The 12,723-nt window shown below is 47.6% G+C and overlaps 1 long non-coding RNA gene across 2 annotated transcripts in view; it reads left to right on the forward strand.

Moving 5' to 3' along the window:
• Positions 1-12,723, forward strand: part of LOC113878911 — a 69,153-nt gene that overhangs the window by 39,451 nt on the left and 16,979 nt on the right. Inside the window, exon 3 of one of the 2 annotated variants that reach the window (XR_003507161.1) lies at positions 8,351-10,458. The exons of the other annotated variant lie outside the window; for it this stretch is intronic. This is a non-coding gene — a long non-coding RNA (uncharacterized LOC113878911). Of the gene's footprint in view, positions 1-8,350; positions 10,459-12,723 lie in introns of those variants that run through there. 2 annotated transcript variants of the gene reach the window in all.

Below are 12,723 nucleotides of genomic sequence, written 5' to 3' on the forward strand. Positions count from 1 at the left end.
GGACACAATATATAAATTTCTCTGTAGTTGCTTTTCTTATTTAACCATAGGATAAAGACTTTTTTTTTTTTTTTACCAACTCCTATTACAGACAGTTGCTGGATTCGCCTTGCTCTCTGTTCCCCATGTAAACGTATCCTTGGGTGTCTCTGGAGGGCGGACACGCTCTTGGCCAGCAGGTTCCCTTCTAGTGTGTTGGTGCCCTTCTCTCCCTCTGTTGACTTCTGGGCTTACAGGAGTCAGGTTGTTTGGGTCTCTAAATCTGGTTATGCTGTTGCACTTGTAACTGTATCTCTGCAATTAGATGTTTTATAAATCAATGCAATGAGCATATAAAAGAAAGAGCATCTCGTTTCTATGAAAATTAAGTTAAAAGCTTAGGAAAGATTTGCCAAATGTAGCTTTCTAAAAATATTTGCAATCAAGGCAATGGTAAAGATCAGAAATAATATGGTGTCTTTTACTTTGTAACAAACCACCACAAAATGTTTTGGTTTAAAACAATAATAACCTATTGCTATGGATTGAATGTTTGTGTCCCTCTCAAATTCATATGTTGAAGCCCTAACCCCCAGTATGATGGTGTGTGGAAGCGGGGCCTTTGGGATGTAACTAGGTTTGGATGAGGTGATGGGATCAGCGTCCCAGAGCCCTTTCTCTTGCATCACTCTGTGAGCCCTCAGCAAAAGGCAGCCTGCTGCAAATCAGGAGGGTTCTTACCAGAACCTGACCAAGATGGCACCCCAATCTCAGACTTCCAGCTCCTAGAGATGTGAGAAGGAAATGTTTGCTGTTTAAGCCACCCAGTCTCTTCTGCTCCATCCAGTTGGTAAAAGGACATCACAAAGTCATCCCAGCTTCAAGACGTAGGAAGCGGAAATGACCTCTTGATGAAAGAAACAGCAGTCACGCTGCAAAGGAGCATGCACAGGGGATAGGAGGAATCTGTGACAGCACTTTGCAATTTAACACAAGAGGAGAAATTATTTAAAATCTAGAAGTATTCATTCATAGGGTTTAAGCTTAAAAATATAAAAAACAATGTGTCTTTTGCATGACTTTTAATTGACTAACTCCTACCCCAGTTACATTGCAGAAGAGAACTTCTGCCATATACCAGGCTTATTCTTTTAGGCCAGTAACTAGAGAGGTCTCTCTCAGCCTTTTTTGTGGCTCCATGGAATTTCATGTCTTGGGTATGACATATTTTATTTAACCAGTCTCTTATTAATAGGTGTTTGGGTGATTTCCTTTTTATTGCCTCACAGTGAACAGTGTTATGATAATATTAATGTAAATATAGCCTTTCATACTGGTGTTTTATTTGTGTGTTTAAATATAAATATATGTGTGTGTGTGTGTGTGTGTGTGTGTAGACACACACACAAGTCTCAAAGGAATTTCTGGGTCAAATGTCAGGTATATATTTTAAAATATATTTATATTTAAATGTATTTCCTCTTCGCTTTCTGCCATTAGAGTGGCAGAAGAGGAGCTAAAGAACCTGTTGATGAGGGTGAAGGAGGAGAGTGAAAAAGCTGGCTTAAAACTAAATATTAAAAAGACTAAGATCATGGCATCCGGCCCCATTCCTTCATGGCAAATAGAGGGGGGAAAGGTGGAAGCAGTGACAGATTTCCTCTTCTCGGGCTCTAAAATCACCGTGGGTGGTGACTGCAGCCTGAAATCAGAAGACGATTGCTTCTTGGCAGGAAAGCTATGACAAACCTAGACAGTGTGTTGAAAAGCAGAGACATTACTCTGCTGACAAAGGTCCGTCTAGTCAAGGCTGTGGTCTTCCCAGGGGTCATGTATGGTTGTGAGAGCTGGACCAAAAAGAAGGCAGAGCACCAAAGAATTGATCCTTTCAAATTTGTTGTGCTGGAGAAGACTCCTGAGAGTCTCTTGGACAGAAAGGCTATCAAACCAGTTGATCTCAAAGGAAATCAACCCTGAATACTCATTGGAAGGACTGATGCTGAAGCTGAAGCTCCAGTATTTTGGTCACCTGATGCAAACAGCCGACTCATTGAAAAAGTCCCTGATGCTGGGAAAGATTGAGGGCGGAAGAAGAGGGCATCAGAGGATGAGATGGCTGGATGGTATCATCGATAAAATGGACATGAACTTGGGCAAACTTCGAGAGGTGGTGAGGAACCGGGAGGCCTGGCACGCTGCAGTCCATGCGGTTGCAAAGAGTCGGACACAACTGGGCGACTGAACAACAACATTTTAATGTATATTTTAAATTGGGCAGATATTGCCAAATTGCTTTCTGAAAAGCTCCATAGTAATTTTCATTGCTGCTAGCAATGTAAGAGAGTATCTTTTCCCTGACCTTTCCAGCCTTTAAGTTTTTCTTTTTGCCAAGCTGAGAAAAATGTGAAAAATGAGGGAGAGAGACTTTTTTTTTCTTTTTTGCTAAGGGAGGAAAGCACCGTGTCCCTGCCATAGTCTGCATGGCCCGGTGACAGAATCTCTCAGTCTCTGCACTTTTGTGTTTGTTCTATACCTTGTTTTCCATGTTATACACCTGGATGCCCTTTTTTCTTCTTCCCTGCCTGGTGAGCTCCTTCATAGCTTTGAGAACTCAGCCAGAATGCCCTCTGCTTGGGAGGCTGCCCTAATCCTGCCAGATCAGCATGCCTTCCTCTCTACTGCCTTTGCTCCCTCTGTGGTTTCTCCTGCCAGGCCCGCGCCAGGGCACAGACAGACCCTGGGTTTCTGGAAGGCTCCCCCACAGGACTCTAAGCTCCTGGGGGGCAAGGCACAAGTCGCAATCTTCCCTGGGTCCCTTTTGCTTGAACTGTGCCTGGTGCAGAGCAGCAGTCCTGGAAATGTTCGTTTATTAAGTGACATCATAATGAAGCTTTCCCATAAATGTCTGTAGAATAAAACAAGGGATTTTTAAAAATTAATTTTTATTGGGATATAAGTGATGCAGTGGTAAAGAATCTGCCTGCTAATGCAGGAGACACAGGTTGAGTCCCGGGGCCAGGAAGATCCCTTGGAGTAAGATATGGCAACCCAATCCAGTATTCTTGTCAGGGAAATCCCACGGACAGAGGAGCCTGGCAGGCTGTGTCCATGCGGTCGCGGAGTCGGACGCAACTGAGCGACTGAGCACACACCCGCATACTTGCTTTATAATATTGAGTTAGTTTCTGCCGTACAGCAGAGTAACTCAGCTGTATGTTTGCATATATCTCCCCTTTTCTTGGATTTCCTTCTCGTTTAGGTCACCACAGAGCACTGGGTAGAGTTCCCTGGGGAGGGGCTTTGGAAAAGGAGACTGCTGCTTGTGGCTGTGCAGGCAGGGTGAGGTGGAAGCGACGCACGATTACACACTCCGTGGACAAAGCACCTGGGGTGGAGGGAGGCCACAGGCGCCGAGCAGGGCTTGAACTTTAGCAGTTCCTGGGAGCCGACCTCCTCTCTCGTTCATTCCCCACTCAGGCATCCAAGGTCACCTTGCTGTGGTTCTGTGTGAAGACAGTACCCCAAGGGGCCATCGATTTGGAACATCTGATCGGCTCTCTGAGTTGTATCCACTAGCTCGTAAAATCCAATAAATGTCAAAGATCTGGCAGGCCCATTAACCTCTGGAGGTCTATTAAAAGACTCTGCTTTTGCTAAGGAGGTTCTGTTTCTGTGTGATAGATGCCAGGGCAGCCAGTTCTAAAAACTCCAGAATTAAGGAAGTTAGGAAGGGGGCAGATTTAAAGCGGGGTCACCTGGTCTCTACCAGTTTTGTCCTAGGACTCTGTCATCTCTTGCATTGGTACATACGGAGCCTGTCAGTGTGACTAGCCCCATGGTAGCTTTGTGAGTGGGGGGCCCTCCTCTAGGAAATGTTCCAGAACTTCTTTATCTGCCTCCAAGAAAATGAACCCAACCCCTCTCTTCAAAATACCCCACGTACATCTCTGTTTTACCCCTTCTGACACTGAAGTGTAATTATTTGCTGCATGTGGGTCCTTTCTGTTTGACTGTGAGGGCTGCAAGAATGGAGCGTTCATTGGAATCTCTTTGACAAGAAGTGGGGGAAACCTGAACCCAAACTACTTTAGCAAAAATAACTTCGGTTGGCACACCTGTCTCAAGCCCTCCCCATACACTGCAAGATGGTCCCTGGCAGATCCCATGTGATGGCACGCTGCCTCCAGCAGCTCCAGCATCCTGCGGCCAGCCTCACCTTCCTGGGAAAAGAAACTTTTCTCTTCCAGTTGTTGTTTTCCAGTGGCTCAGTGGAATGAATAAATGAATGAAATTAACATCGTTGTTGGTAGTCTCCTATGTATTCTTGTTGTTTGCTGTTGAGGCGCTCAGTTGTGTCCGACTCTTTGCAATCCCATGAACAGCAGGACGCCAGGCTTCCCTGTGCTTTACCATCTCCCGGAGCTTGCTTGAACTCATGTCCATTGAGTTGGTGATGCCATCCAACCATTGCATTCTTTGTTGTCCCTTTCTCCTCCTGCCTTCAATCCTTCCCAGCATCAGGGTCTTTTCCAATGAGTCGGCTCTTCACATCAGGTGGCCAAACTATTGGAGCTTCAGCTTCAGCACCAGTCCTTCCAATGAATATTCAGGGGTGATTTCCTTTAGGATGGACTTGTTTGATCTTTCTGTCCAAGAAAGAGTTTGAGAGTCTTCTCTAGCACCACAGTTTGAAAGCATCAATTCTGCGGCACTCAGCCTTTTTAATGGTCCACCGCTCATGTCCGTGCATGACTACTGGAAAAACCATAGCTTTGACTATATGGACCTTTGTCAGCAAAGTGACGTCTTTGGTTTTTAATATGCTCTCTAGGTCTGTCATAGCTTTTCTTCCAAGGAGCAAGAGTCTTAATTTCATGGCTGCAGTCACTGTCCACAGTGATTTTCGAGCCCAAGAAAATAAAATCTGTCACTGTTTTCATTTTTTCCTCATCTGTTTGCCATGATCTTTGTTTTTTGAATGCTGAGTTTTACTCCAGCTTTTTCACTCTCCTCTTTCATCTTCATCAAGAGGCTCTTTAGTTTCTCTTTGCTTTTTGCCATTAGAGTAGTGTAATCTGCCTATCTAGGTTACTGATATTTCTCCCAGAAATCTTGACTCCAGCTTGGGAGTCATCCAGCCCCGTATTTCAGATGATGTACTCTGCATATAAGTTAAATAAGCAGGGTGACAATCCACAGCTTTGATGTACTCTTTTCCCAATTTGGAACCAGTCTGTTGTTCCATGTCCGGTTCTAACGGTTGCTTCTTGACCTGCATACAGGTTTCTCAGAAGGCAGATAAGGTGGTCTGGTATTCCCATTTCTGTAAGGATTTTCCAGTTTGTTGTGATCCACACAGTCAAAGGCTTTAGCATAGTCAATGAAGCAGAGGTAGATGTTTTTCTGGAATTGGCAATTTGATCTCTGGTTCCTCCGCCTTTTCTAAGCCCAGCTTGTTTATCTGGAAGTTCTCAGTTCACGTACTGTTGAAGCCTATCTTGAAGGATTTTGAGTATTAACTTGCTAGTATGTGGAATGAGTGTGATTGTGCAGTCATTTGAACATTCTTTGGCATTGGCCTTCTTTGGAATTGGAATGAAAACTGACTTTTTTCAGTCCTGTGACCATAGCTGAGTTTTCCAATTTGCTGACATATTGTGGGTAGCACTTTAACAGCATCATTTTTTAGGATTTGAAATAGCTCAGCTGGGATTCTGTGACCTCCACTAGCTTTGTTCATAGTAATGCTTCCTAAAGGCTGCTTGACTTCTCACTCCAGAGTGTCCACCTCTAGGTGAAGGACCACACCATCGTGGTTATCTGGATCATTAAGACCTTTCTTGTATAGTTCTGTGTGTTCTTGCCGCCTCTTCCTAAACTCTTCTGTGTCTCTTAGGTCCCTACCATTTCTGTCCTTCATTGTGCCCATTCTTGCATGAAGTGTTCCCTTGATACCTCCCATTTTCTTAAAGAGACCTCTAGTCTTTTCCATTCTATTTTTGCCTGTATTTCTTTGCATTGTTCATTTAAGAAGGCCTGCCTATCTCTCCTTGCTATTCTCTGGAACTCTGCCTTCAGTTGGGTGTATCTTTCCCTTTCTCCCTTGCTTTTTGCTTCTCTTCTTTCCTCATATATGTAAATCTTCAAGTGACCACTTTGCCTTCTTGGATTTTTTTTCCCCCTTCGGGATGGTTTTGGTCACTGCCTCCTGTACAGTATTATGAACCTCCATCCACAGTCCTTCAGGCACCTCGTCTAGGAGCTCTAATCCTTTGAATCTATTAATCACCTCCACTGTATAATCATAGGGGATTTGATTTGGTTCATATGTGAAGGGGCTAGTGGTTCTTCTTACTTTCTTCAATTTAAGTCTGAGTTTTGAAATAAGAAGTTCATGATCTGAGCCACAGTCAGTTCCCAGTCTTGTTTTTGCTGACGGTATAGAGCTTTTCCATCTTCCATTGCAAAGAATATAGTCAATTTGGTTTTGATATTGACCATCTGGTGACCTTCTGTGTGGGGCTTCCCTTGTGGCTCAGCGCCTGAAATGCCAGAGACGCAGGTTCAATCCCTGGGTTGGGAAGATCCCCTGGAGGAGGGCATGATAATCCACTCCAGTATTCTTACCTGGAGAATCCTGTGGACAGAGAAGCCTGGCGGGCTACAATCTAGAGGATTGCAAAGAACAGGACATGACTGAAGCGACCTAGCACATACGCAGCCTTCCGTTTATTGGGTACTGTGAAAGTCTTTGTAGAAAATTGTATTTCCAAAGTGACTGAAAAAAAATATTTCCTACCTCCCGTGCCTTTTTGTGAAAACTTCTGTGTGCGTACCAGTGGCAGAGTCCATTTGTCCTTCCCTTGAATCTTGGCACGGGCCCTCACACCTGTTATAATCAATGGAATGTGATGGCAGTGACACTGGGTAACTTCTGGGTCTTAAGAAATCTGTAGCTTGTCTTCACCTCTTGGGTTGCCCTTCACAGCATACAGGCAGCCATGTGGTCGAGGAGCGTGGAGGAGAACCGAGATTCCTGGCAGACGGCTCCAGCTGAGACCCCAGATGGTGGTCGGAGCTGAATACCAGGCGTATGGGCAAGACCATTTTGGACTTTCCCACCATCCCTGGGCTTCAGCTGTACCATGTGAAGCAAAAGAATCATCCAGTCAACCTCCAAAGTCCCGAAATGTGTTCAATAATAATAATAATACAGCTTTATCCTCACATCAGTCCTGTAGAAATAGGTTCGGAGATGTTACACAGCTTTCCTTAAATCACACAATCCTTAAACAGCAGATCATCTGACTTATAACTCAGATGTGCTCATGGAAACTAATTTTGCCAGCAGATAATAGTAGAAATCAGTCATTGGAACGTAAACCATCTGGCACCATCCCAGGGATGCATCTCACAGCAAGGCAGTGGGTTTAGCGCGACTCTTTTTGAGGACTTTAGCATGGTAGCTAGAGTTAGCCTGGCAGGACCTTAGGGCCTAACCTCGGGGCTTCAATAGTGGCACAGCGGGAGAGATGCAGGCAGCTGTGGCGTGGCTGGGGCGGTGGGGACGCTGGCGAGCGGGAGGGGCGTGCCTCCTCTGAGAGACCAGCCAGCGTGAAGGCCATTCCTGGTGCTGCCAGGTGCTGCTCGGCCCAAGATCGCCAGTTCTTTCAAAACTTCAAAAGCACTAAGTGTTCAGAACCCTCAATTTTGTCTGACTCGGGGATGAGGGATGGAAGAAGACATTTGCATACCACCACATCTGACCCACAGAAGCCCAGATTTTGACTTTCCAAAAAACTATCCACGTTCAGTCTCTAGAGAGGGAAGCATACCCACTGCCTTTGTTCCAACAGAAAAAAAAAAAAAAGGAAAGAGTTTTCACTCTAAGCTCTGGAAACAGTTCCCAGATGTCCCAATTTTTTTTTTTTTTTCCTGTAGTTAAGATAATTCACCAGGGACTCCTGGCCCATCATCCACCTTCCACCTGGCCTTTACTTCTCTGAGCCCTTTAATCCTATGAAATGCTGCTGCTTCCCAGGGAAGGCCAGCCAGGGAAGCTCCTTGTGGAGAGGCAGGTAGTTCCTGTTTTCCTACGCCTGGCTGGCCGTGCATGCCCGTCCCAGGCACAGGTCCCAGGCGGTCTGGAGGGAGATGTACTCCACGCCTGCGCCACGCATCTGTGTGCCCCACGGGGCCACCCTGGGCAGAAAGCATAGCAGTAGGTGACTTGCTTACGGGGTCCGGGGCCTGAAGGTGGAGGCTTCTGCAGGAGCAGGAGCCGGGCCTGCTGCCCTCACCCCGACCTTATCTTATGGCCAACCGCAAGCTCATGGCCTTTGTTTCTCCGTGTTTTTCTGCCCATTTACAGAATGATGAAAACCTCGCCCGCTCCCCTGTCTCACGACGCTCCGTGCGGCCGTGTGGGTGCCGTTTACAGCTCCATCGAGTGTGTCACGTCCATGAGCTGATTTGGCATCTACTGCCGCCCACCCGTGTTGTAGCGCGTAGACCGGGGCTCAGAGAAGGACAGCAACTTGTTCAAGATTGTGCAGTCAGTGAACGTATTAATAGTCGACCCAGGTGTTCTCTGCTTCTTTCTGTTTTGCACGTAGAAGGTTTTGAAAAAAAAAAAAAGACCATAATTCCTGTGTGAATCATTGAAAAATTCCATTCTTTACCCTGACTCCCAAATGCCAACTCTTCTCCCCAGAAATAGCCACTGTGACTGGCTTCTTGTGTGTCCATCTGGATATCAAACATAATAAAATTAATGAAGTTGGGACTGGTTGGGATTCACCAGGCTCCATGGCCACTTAAGCAGTGACCAGGGGAGAGCCTGGGGCGCCCTCAGGGACGTCCATGCGGGCCACCGGTAGCAGTGACGATGCAATCAGGCTCTTCACAGCACTGAGGTGGAGCTGATAACTGACCTGATGCAGGCCACTTATTTTCACTGGGCAGCATGCTCCTCTTTCACAAGGTGAACCAGGAAACTCCCATGGTGAGTGTCCATCTGAGTTATGGGGGAGCTTTCTGTAATTCAGATTCCCGGGTGTCACCCCAGGCCAGTGGGATCAAACTTTCTTTGAGAAGGACTGAGAATCTGTCATTTTTAACTTCCTTAATATCCTTTAGCAAACTCACAAAAGTACACAAAGATTTATGCATAAGGGAATCTAAGTGCTAGGAAGACATGCTGCTGCCTTGCTTGAGCACATAACTAGAATGTCCATAGATGGCCATCCATAAGGGGCCAGGTCCACTCAATGGAATACTACGCAGCCATAAAAGTTAGTTATAGCTTCACGTCCTGGCATAATGATGGATGCATCAGCGTGCACTGGCAACAAGAATGGGGAATGGTGTGTGGACTGGGCGTGCGTAGAGGAGTGTAGGAACAGCTGTGCCTGCACACATATGGTGACCTGCTAGAAGTACATAAGAAAGAGTGTCTGCTTCTGGGGAGGACACGCTGGGGGACTCTTTACTGAATACCCTCTTGTACAGCTGGAGCATCCCCGGTGTGTATGCAGAAGGAGACCGTTCTCACACTAATGTCTGAAATGCTCCCAGGTAATCTGATGAGCCCCCAGGCTTAGTAACCACTGGATTAGGTGATTCTTTGGCCTCCTGAGGACATTTCAGCTCTAAAACTCAGGGCCTGGGATTTGTGGTTAATACATGTGACAGAGATGAATGAATGGTAGGGTGGCCCCGGAAGTGCAGTGTACCATCACTGCCCCTGGTGAGTCAGTCTGGAAAGGCCACAGTGATGGTACAGTCTCTGATGGGGCAGTGCATGCAGTTCATACATGCCAGCCCCCTGCAGGTACACACCAAGCACGGGCTGTGTTGGACCCCTGAACAGTGCTTGGCCTCTGCAGCCCTTCAGGGAGAGGCACGGGGATGGGACACACCAGTGGGCCAGAGCCTGGTACACAGTAGGCACTCAATAAGCATGTTGCCCAACTGAACAAATGAGCCGATGCCCTTTTTGCTGGAGCTGCTGCTAACACACTGGGTGACTCTGGACCTGTTCCTTCCCCTCTTCTAGCCTGTTTCCCCATCTCCGAGGAGGTGGGTCCCTCCTACCAGGTCTCATCTGAGCCAGCCTTCAGGGACCTGTGAGCAGCCCAGAGCAAGTTGTCCTTCTATTTCCCTGACTGTTAGTCTTCAAATTAAACAGATCTGTTTGGAGTGTTCGGCGTCGCCATGGTATTACCACTGCTCTTGTGCTCTCTCTCTCTCCCTCTCCCTATCTCCCCAAGCAGTTGAGTCCCTGCCTCCTCCCAGCACCCTCCAATGCCAGCCCAGGAGACGTCACGGACCAGCTCTGCAGTCCCCAGAGAAAGATGCCTTCTGAAGTCACAGGATGGCTGTTGCTTCCTGGCAAGGCACTCATTTGGTTTTGTCCTTTGGGGAGGCAAACTGTAGCTAGGAGCTGTGGAATGAGAGCTCCCTAAGGAAGTGGGGACTCTCCCTAGGCTGCAGCTGTGGCTAGGGAGAGTGTGCCTGAAAGGTCAGACTCTCATTCCACCTGTATAACTCTCATACCAGTGTGACCCCTGACACATGCTGGGTGGGAAACAGGAACGTCCTCTAAATGGATCCATGGACAGAGGACCCTGTGCAAGGCCAGAGCGCTGCAGACATAGGGCATTCCTTTGGGGCAGTAATTAATATTTAAAATTTGAGACTTAAATTTAGTCATGGTTGCTCTGTGAGGCAGAGGCTTTGGGGATGGAATTTTCTTTTCCAGCTTTAATGAGATATGTGGTGGCTCAGTGGTAAAGAATCTGCCTGCTTATGCAGGAGACACACACTTCGATCCCTGCGTTGGGAAGATCCCCTGGAGAAGGAAATGGCAACCCACTCCGGTAATCTTGCCTGGGAAATCCCATGGACAGAGGGGCCTGGAGGACTCCAGTCCATGGGATCACAAAGAGTCAGACTTAGCAGTAAGTAGCACCAACAACTGACATAACATTGTGTGAGCTTAAGATGTACAATGTGATGATTTCATACATTAGTATATTGCAAAGTCTTGGCCCTGACACGGCTTATGAACACATCCTTCACCTCACATAATTACCATATTGTTGTTGTTATGGTGAGAACAGTTACGATTTACTCTCATATCACCTTTCAAGTGTACAGTGCAGAGTTGTTATCTATAGTCTCCATGTTGTGCATTAGATCCCCGGGACTTACTCATCTTATAACTGAAAGGTGTGCGCCCTTTGACCAGCGCCTCCCCGTTCCCCACCCCCAGCCCCTGGCAGCCATCCGTCTACTCTGTTTCTATATGTTCTGCATTTTCAGATGCCATGGTCAAGTGAGATCCTGCAGTATTTGTCTTTCTCTGTCTGAATAATTAGGGGTGGAAGTTCTCAAAGACACTGCTGCAGTGGGAGGGAAGGGCCAGAATTTCCTCAAGTAACCAGATTCTGGCAAAAGTTAGTAGATAATAATATATTATTATTATAGAAGTGATAACTATAATAAAATATGTGTGCCTGGTGTGTTCTGAGCTAAGCAGTAACATCCCCATTTCACTGATGAGAAAACAGAGGCCCAGAGGGATCCAGTATTTGACTGTGGCAGTTTGGACTATGCTGTTCAGAAGGCCCTTTGCTGCATGGCTGTGAGCATGAGCTGGTGGAAGGAGGTACGTGTGTGAGAATCCGGAAGTGGAGGTGGGCAGGGACCACACTCGCCGTAGACCTCGTTGCAGGTGGGGGGAGGCAGTGAGATGCAGAGGGGCCAGAGGCTCCTGGGGGCTTCTGCTCTGTTTGGCTCTGTGTCCAGCTCTCCTCTCCCAGATGCATGGAGGCAGCAGCTCCCATATTTCTCCCCCACTAACCACCACCCACCCCCACCACCCCCACCAGTCCCACTCGACTTCCTGGATCCTGGCTGGTGAGCCACCTGACTCACCCACTCCCTGTCCCAGCGTTCCTTCTCCCGCACGGTGTAAGGTCAAATTCCAGTGATAAAGCCCTTGTCCCATGCCCCTCGTGGCCTTTCCCCACTTGAATCCTGACTGATCCCTTGAGGAAGGCATGGTGACTAAGAGGTGGAGGAAACCTCAATCTAAACCCAGCTCCATCCGACTGGGAAGCCTCTATTCTGTCCAGGATGTCCTCTAGGATTCCCATCGGTAGGGAGTTACTGGTCAGCCTGGTGCCCAGCGCTGTGGGTTAGACCATGGATGACACTGAAGACAGAGAAGCCAGGCTTGCTCTCCAGGAGCTTTTGTCTGTTTAGGGAGAGCAAGTGAAGATTCCTGGCACTTTGAGGATGTACATATACCAGGGTCTTTCCTAGCAGAGATCATGTCGATTACAGAGTTTAATTCCACCAGCTTATGTGTAGGGTGTAAAGCAGTGCCCTGGAGGGGCTGCAAAGGTGAGCCAGCCACAGGCCCCGGCGGAGTGAGATGTGCAATTACGGAGACGCACAGCTGAAGAGCCAGTGACACTGGCTGTGTGTGCTTGGCTGGCCTCCAGACCCTCTTCTTCTAGAAACTTATTCCTTTGGGAAAGTGTGTCCTCTAATCTCACCGCGTGTGACGTGGACAGGGCTGACCCTTCTCTCTGGCCACAGTGCGGGGTCCAGCCTGCTGAGGGTCAGTGGAGGGACTTTGGCTGGAGCAATAGGAAAGAGAGCTCTTGCCACGGGCTCGCCACGCCGGCAAGTGAGCCCCGGGTCTTCCAGGGGCTGCTGCCTGGAGAGGGGCTG

The sequence above is a fragment of the Bos indicus x Bos taurus genome, chromosome 20 (genome assembly GCF_003369695.1).
Source record: "Bos indicus x Bos taurus breed Angus x Brahman F1 hybrid chromosome 20, Bos_hybrid_MaternalHap_v2.0, whole genome shotgun sequence".
In the NCBI taxonomy this organism is placed as follows: Eukaryota; Metazoa; Chordata; class Mammalia; order Artiodactyla; family Bovidae; genus Bos; species Bos indicus x Bos taurus.